Source organism: Silene latifolia, chromosome Y, assembly GCF_048544455.1.
Source record: "Silene latifolia isolate original U9 population chromosome Y, ASM4854445v1, whole genome shotgun sequence".
NCBI lineage: Eukaryota > Viridiplantae > Streptophyta > Magnoliopsida > Caryophyllales > Caryophyllaceae > Silene > Silene latifolia.
In genome coordinates, this window is record NC_133538.1 from 302,472,530 (window position 1) to 302,480,927 (window position 8,398).

General features: G+C 37.5%; 1 long non-coding RNA gene across 1 annotated transcript; it reads right to left on the bottom strand.

The window, feature by feature from the left end:
• Positions 1 to 265: 265 nt before the first annotated feature.
• LOC141627353 (uncharacterized) lies at positions 266 to 4,059 on the bottom strand. Its single transcript, XR_012536919.1, has 4 exons — positions 3,533 to 4,059; positions 3,310 to 3,443; positions 756 to 856; positions 266 to 662 (listed from the first exon to the last, which is right to left on the bottom strand). It is a non-coding gene; the product is annotated as an uncharacterized LOC141627353 (long non-coding RNA).
• Between the last annotated feature and the right edge of the window lie 4,339 nt (positions 4,060 to 8,398).

Consider the following 8,398-nt stretch of genomic DNA (forward strand, 5'->3'; position numbering starts at 1 on the left):
TTCGACCGACTAGGCCTTACACATATTTTCCACCTCATGACGTCGCGTTTTGCAAATCGTCTGGTCCATATGCTTAGGGGAGCACAGAAGCGAGAGATACCCTCGGCTATTTTAATGTTGTGAGTACCCATTTTCCTACCCACAAACCTAACCATAGATCCCGTAGAACCTTTGTTAGGATATCTTGTGCGTCTTACTTGTTAATGGAGTATTTTCTTTGCCATGTACTCCATATATTTTATCGTGTATGATCACTCTCATAACCTTTTTTTTTTTTTTAAAAAAAAAAAAAGATAATTAGATATGCATTGATATAAGCGTGTTTCAGCTAACAAAAGTCTCAATAGGCATCCTGTAAGTACACATCTACTAATAAATTGGTCTAAATATGGCATTGTGTCCTTCCACACTCTAGGTTTCATCTTGTAAATATAAAAAGCATCTGCATGTGACAGCATCCCAGTGAGCATTTATCAGTCTCCATATCATTTGCATTAGATCGCATCTCTCATATCATCATCAGTCCATAAACCATTACATTCTTCAGTAAGAGCATGCTTATGCACATAATCTAATTATTTAGAGAAGCATCATAGAACATGGCACAGGTTTTGACATTCAGCAGTTTAGTATGTCAGCGTTAGTCCGTCAACGTGTCCGTCCTGTCCATGACGTGTCAAAAATATAAGTTTAGTGTGTCAGCATTAGGGTTAGTCCATCCTGTGCATGACATGTCAAAATATATATATCAGTACCTGCATCATTGAACCCAATGTGTAGCATTCAGCATCCTAGGTAGTTCGACGCACGCACTTCACATAGTAAATTCCATTCTTAGACGGTGTCTCATATAGGCCTGCATTTGCATATAGTAGGTTCAGTACAACAACAATATTGTTGTGCTGAGTAGAGTATTGCAGAACATGTAAAAAAAAAAAATAGATTCTCACATTCAGGTCTTAGCTAGCATCACATACATGTACATTCAATACATTACTCCATACTAGTCCTGTCTGCAATAAAAAGAAATAAAATGTTTTTCTAAAAGCTACGATGTCATGATCCGGGGTAGGGAGGAGTAAACAAGACCCTAATTTTAATAGCCACTCTAGCTTGGGAACAAAAGAAGGGTACAGGAAGACTAGACAATACCAACTCACATGTAGTTTCCATCAAAATTTGATTAAATTAGGACCATCCAAGTCCTTTCTCAGTTGCATATATATAAAAATAAACTAAGATTAAGAACAAACATGTCAATAGAGCAAGAAAAATCACTCTTATAGTCATATAATCTCATACGAGTGTTCCTGACATTACCTAAAAAAAAAAACTAGTTTACATATGTGTCTAATTAAGTTAGGACCATCCTAGTCCTTTTTGAGTGCATAAAAAAATGAAACAAAGAGCATATGTCATTTTTATTAGTCACTTGCTCTACTTTTTACCCTTAACTAGTAGAATAGACTTGGAATACTTTAGGTCGTATCTTTTTAGTGTAGATCAGTCGACCTCTTAGAGTCAGCCTAAACGAGGGCGTGCACTAGACCATGTTTTCCGTCTCTGTGGTGTGATAATTCCTTGATCGCCGTGTCTCTAACTAGGTGACCTATAGTTTTGGAGCTTTCATCTTCCTACTTGATTCGTTAATTTTCCATACTTCTTGTGACTACTAGTTTAAATGAGCACAACTCTATATTTACCAAATTTGTCAATTTCTCATATCTCAAATGACCACTAGATGAGCACAAACTCATATGATCGACCATTTTTAGCAAATATTGTCATCCATTTCCATTAAGGCTAGAAGACTAGCCCAAAAATATTAAAATCAGATTCCTAGTATACTCGTGCCTAAACTTACCAAATAAAACACGGGAGCGCATACTCCATGCCCTTAAAACAAGATAGGTGACCACAAGTCCCTTAGAATGAACTTAAGACATGAGTCTAAATACCGGTACGAGTTCAAACAGATCCAAATCCAATTTCAAGACTCTCAAATATTCAAAGAGAAAAATTATGATCTCAAATAGACATAACTACCGTCTCAAAAGACTCAAAAAATTCAAATGTCAAAAGACTCAAAAATTCACAAGACAAAAAAAAAATTCAGCCAAAGTGCAATTTATAATCCAGTTTCAAAATCCCAAAGATTCACTTGATAAAAACAATTCCAGTAAAAAAAAAAAAAAGCAAAAAAAATCTCCATTCAAAAAGAGCGAACAAAAAAATATTCCAGTCAAATTTGCAATTAAATTGCAGAGTAGTCACTTTTTCATCTCTCAGACGAGTCAATCCACAGTTACTTTGTCTCCATTCCTCTTGGAACGATCCTTTTGTTCATTTAGGTGAATGAGAGAGGCACACAGATCTCCAGTGTCTTCTAACACCATAGACCCTTCTACTCCATTCCATTTATCACCCTCGTTTAGCATCTAAGAATTCGGTGGATATGCACTACACTTATACGATCACAAAAGTATTTTATTTCTATAGTATTAGTTTTGGGTAATTAGTCGAGCTTGTTACTGTAAAGAGGGCAAAACTCTTCTTACAATATGAATCCCAAAATCCAAGGCAAAAAAAAAATAAAGTTGCTAGCTATGTGACTGACACAGGAAAATACCTGAAGTAACAGGGGGCTGACATAAGTAACAGGGGGCTATCATAAAACACAGAGTGAAGGATTTTAGCTCAGACCAGGGCCATAAGTGAACACTCATTCGCGCATATGTTTGACTATATTTAGAAGGCAACCGTGACCAAAATGTGGAAGGACTTACAACGAGGTAGTTCAATAGGCATAACACCTAATTAGTCAAGAGCTAATAGAAATCCTTATCCGTATCAAATATGAAGTTCCCAAATATCAAATTATATCCTTGTCCGATGAGAAATAGATACTCAGGATTAGTAATAGAAGTCGATAAGCTGAGTTTTCTAAGAACTAAAAGCATGGTCAGAAACTGGATACCAATCCAAACTCAGAATACTCCACCCGTTTCCCGGATCATCAGCACCATTTTTTATGCTTAGCAGGACTAGTAATGGAGACATCATATTTCTATAGTCTATTTTTTTTAAAAAAAAGGTGAATTGTCAATTAGCTAGTGTGGTACTTGTTGTTATAAGTACATTAGAATCATCATTAGCATACACATCATCTGCATCATACTATTTGCATCATCAGCAATTGCATTATCAGTTCGATCATGTTTATCAAGCACACGACTTGATTCACAAGACCAGTAAAAAAAACACAAAGAAGAGAGGCGGTTAAAAATCAGTTCAGACAGAAAAGCTTACTGTTCGAAACAGAGCTTGATACCAAGAATGGAAATACGGTCACAAAGCACAAAATCCGACGGTGCTCCTTCAACAGTCAACCGTCGCCAACCGGCGCAACCCACATCAGGAGCCAAGGATGTGAATGCAGTCCACTATTCAAGCACACAACTTGATTTAGTCAAAAAGTAATAAAAAGGGGCATAATTTCAAAATCAATAAAAAAAGAAAAGGAAGCTCTTACTTTGACCGCACTTCGTAATCAGTCATTCGGTCGCTAAATGGGGGCTACTATGGCGGCACGCCTACGCTGATTTTATTCTATCTCAGGAGCTAGCAAGATCGACCACTGACGGTGCTCCTTTATCAGTCACTTCGTCGCTAGTCCGAAGCTCGAACGATTGCTTATCAATGGTACAATAACTGTCAATGATTACATCTCATATCAAGAGCCAGTTCAACGGTGCTCCGACACCGACCATCTTGTTGCCAATCAAGCGCTTGAATGACAACCACGACGGCGCAATCGCTACTGAGTTCGTCCCACATCAGGACGATACGATTGGTTGCTTGGAACTTCATAGATCGAAAATGGAGGAATTCAAAATCAATTAGAAACAGACGAATCGGAGGAAAAAATTAAGGCGCAGAATGGAAATATTTGTCGGTTGGATGACTATCCATTCTCCAGGAAACAAGATAATATTCTTCCTCTTCTAATCTTTTTGAGAAGACAATTCTTGAAAATCAATTGTAGGACTGCTCATACAAGTCAATAAAATGGTCCGCTTCAATTTCTCACATGTCTTTTAATTAGGCGTATTTAAGTGTCCGGTCTCGCTCGATTTTAAACCTGCTCTTGTAAAGTAAAATTTTACCTCTCTATTATGTGAAATAAAATTTTGCAACTCTTCAACCCATTTCGTGAAATAAAATTTTACGATTTTCAAATCTATTTCAAAATAAAATTTTGAATCCTTTGGTCAGCAGGCCCTGACATGCATCTGAGTTGTTAAAATAAAATTTTCTGAACTTATCCTTTTTGCGAAATAAAATTTTGCAATTTTCAAATCCTTTGGTCGGTAGGCCCTGACATGCATTTAAAGTTCAAATAAAATTTTCTGAACTTGCCCTTTTTGCGAAATAAAATTTTGCAATTTTCAAACTTATCGGTCGGCGGGCCATGACACGCATCTAAGTTTGTAAAATAAAATTTTACGATCTTATCCATCCTTTTTCAAAATAAAATTTTGAATCCTTTGGTCGGCAGGCCCTGACATGCATCTGAGTTCTTAAAATAAAATTTTCTGAGCATGACTTTTTGCGAAGTAAAATTTTGCAATTTTCAAATCCTTTGGTCGGCAGGCACTGACATGCATTTTAAGTTCCTAAAATAAAATTTTCTGAACTTGCCCTTTTCGCGAAATAAAATTTTGCAATTTTCAAACTTATCGGTCGGCGGGCCCTGACACACATCTAAGTTTGTAAAATAAAATTTTACGATCTTATCCATCATTTTTTCAAATAAAATTTTGAATTCCTTGGTCGGCAGGCCCTGACATGCATCTGAGTTCTTAAAATAAAATTTTCTGAACTTGCCTTTTTGCGAAATTAAATTTTGCAAATCCTAGTTTGTAAAATCAAATTTTACATTCTAATCCCTTTCCAAAATAAAATTTTGAATCCTCGGTCGGTGGGCCCTGACAAGCATTCGAGCTTGTGAAATCAGATTTTGCAGGTTCACTCTTAAGCTAAACAAAGTTTGGCTACACCAGATTCCAGACCAACAAAACAAAGTTTTCCTTTACCAAATTCCAGAGCGGCGAAACAAAGTTTTGCCTTGCCAGTTTCCAGGATGGTGAAACAAAGTTTTACCAGCTCCACTCCAGATTGACAAAACAAATTTTTGTTATGCCAGTTCCAGAGTAGCTAAACAAAGTTTGGCTATACCAGTTCCAGACCAGTGAAACACGGTTTCACTATGCCAGTTTCAGACCAACGAAACAAAGTTTCGTTGCACCAATTCCAGCTTCATTCCAGATTAGTGAAACAAAGTTTTGCTAAGCCAGTTCCAGTTTTCAGCTACTCCAGACAAGTAAAATAAGAGGCCCATGTATGTTTCTTATCCTTTATCTGTCCCGACCGGACTACTTTGACCTTCGTCTTACTCCGACTCCGTCAAAGTGGAGGCTTCTGTAGAAACCTCAAAATGTTTACCTAGCCTTATGGGTACCCGATGATGAGGCTAAAACTAAATGACTAAATGAAAATTGACATTGATATAATTAAAGGCACTTTACGCTTATTTTCCGAGAAATTACTTAAAATAGCAAAAAGATCACTTTCAAACTTATTTCTCACCCAACCCATTTTGTTACCATACTTCATACCATCTTAATAACACTCTCCAAAATACACTATAGAATTAGAATAGAGTTCCATTTCAGAACTTATATAAGTTTATAGTCGACCCAATTTATACTACTAGGCCGATAGCCTATAACTCACGTGACACAAATCTATAAATTAGGTAAGTGGCATCAACGTATAAAGCTTCTAATGTGAGTCAAAGTTCAAGAGACTTATTCCAACAAGGTGTGTATTCCATGAGATTTAGTAAAAGCACAATTTGCGTACACGGTTAGGAAAAGAAAACAGGAAGAATAGGATGTGATAAGATTGGCGCCATAATTAATTATTGTTTGCGAGCAACCGAACTCGTTCTAGAACTCTTATCATCCTAAGTTTCCTAATCATACTAAATTTGTCATCCAAACTCCACTATAAATAATGGCATTGATTCCATATACGGGAGGACGGACAGACAAAAAAAAGACAACATGAGATATAAAATACCGAGAGCCAAGATCAAACCAGACCATAAATTATATACTTACACACCGTCTCAAATATACTGTCCCAGATTCAAAATCAAACTACACACAAATAAATCATCCCAATTTCATATAAGCGCATAAGAGCCAATAATTAACGACAAAGTCGATCTTTATTCATAGTCAACATCCACATAGGCCTGAGAATACCGACATCAAATAAGTTTATTTTACTTTTTCTATTTCGTCGTTTTATTTATTTTATTTATCTATCGTATAATTTATATATAATCTAACTATTTAACTTGTTTTTTGTATATAATTTGTATAGTTTTTCTTATTCTTTTGTAAAATTTCGTCAAATATATAATATTACAAATAAATAGTAGAGGCCGTCAGTTTGATGGGCGGTCCGAGTGCCTAACACCTTCCCTGGCCGTACCTTTACCCCCGAATCCGTAATCTTTGGTTTAGGCCGGAGTGACGGATCAGTCCCCATTCCAGGGATCAAAAGGGGTCTTTTCCGTTAACTTTGTGTTTGTATGTTTTTTTATAAAACCTACTGGCGACTCCATATTATTTACTTATTTTTCAAAAAGGAGATTTTTTTCAGGGATCTCACACCTACCAATACCGCCTGGAGGTAAGCCTAACAACACTCAAAATCCTCTTGGAATTCTAGTGATTACAAGTGAAGAATCTACCATATATTGTTCACACCTCATTTCTCCAGTCGAAGATGAAATTCATGCAATAGAGAATGAAGGGAACTACTCTATCATTTCCCCAACCATCACTGATTTCATTGCATAGGCAAAAAGTGTGAATAAGCAAGTCATGGAACTAGAGAGTGTAGTGGCAACCCTACGTGATCCCAGCGCAACACCTAAAGAACGTGCACCACTAATCTTCTCTCAAAACACTACGATGCAAGAAGTAGTAGCCATGGTTGATGAACTAGTCGACCAAATTATCCAATTGGAGGCCGAAATCATAAGAATGAGGGAACTTGCTACTGTCAATGGAATATGGGCCGATGATGATGAAGATGAGTATCTCACTGAACACTACCTAGTCAAAATCAGTGAGCAAATAGTCCAAAATTGTGAAGATCAAGATGTAGACCACCTTACTCGTTCGGGACGCCCATACCAAAACACTTCTCAAAATGGTCCCATAGCAAATGGTCCAAACAATGTGGTCACACCAAATGATAATGAAGATGACTCTACCGACCATTTGCTAAAGCAACTATAGAAGACAAAGGCTGATCTTTCAGTCTGGTAACTAGTGGCAAGCTCATTCCCACATCGCCAAGCTTTACTGCAAGCCTTGGCCAAACTAAATGTGGCACATAACTCCACACCCGATGACGTAGGCAACTTCGTCTTCCAAGAATCACCAAAGCTAAGTAATCCTATTACTTTCTCGGATGAAGATTTGCCACCCTTTGGTGCTAGTCATAATTTGGCTCTTTATATCACTGTCATTTGCGTAAAGAAGAATGTGCCAATGACTTTGGTAGATGATGGCTCCGCAGTCAATGTCATACCCTTGAAAACGGCATACAAATTGGGCATGAAAGATTTGGATTGGACCCCTACCAACCAAGGTGTTCACGCATATGATGGTACACGACGAAAGGTAGTAGGACTTGTTAACCTAACTATAGCCACAGGGCCGATTGAGCGAAAGTTTAACTTCCAAATAGTGGACATTGAAGCATCCTTTAACATACTTCTGGGAAGACCTTGGATTCATGCTTCCAAAGCGGTAACATCCACCCTCCACCAGAAAATCAAAATCCCACTAAATGGTAAAGTCGTGACGATCACTTCGTCACCCATCAAGGCAATAATCGAAAAGAAGTCAAGTAATCAAGTCCTTGCAGATCCAGTATATGAACTTGGGGGCTTCTATAGCATAAATGTCATAGAAAGTGAGTTGGCACCCTTATACTTCAATCCCTACTCTAATTTAGTAGTCAACCACATGCTCAAATCCCATGGATACTTCCCGGGAATGCCTTTGAATCCTATCCAAAGGAACACTTTTGCACCCTACAAAGAAGGCAACTCACAAAGAATACCACTTGGACTAGGATACAAACCCACTAAAGAGGAAGTTCTAGAGATGCTCGCTCAAGTTCAAAACCGTAACAATGTGGGAATCCAAATGCGACCCTACCTCCCTACCCTAAATGGATACTTCGTTAGGGAAGAAAGTCAAGATATCTTCCACGGATTTCCCGAACCTTGTCACTATCTCGAAAGGAA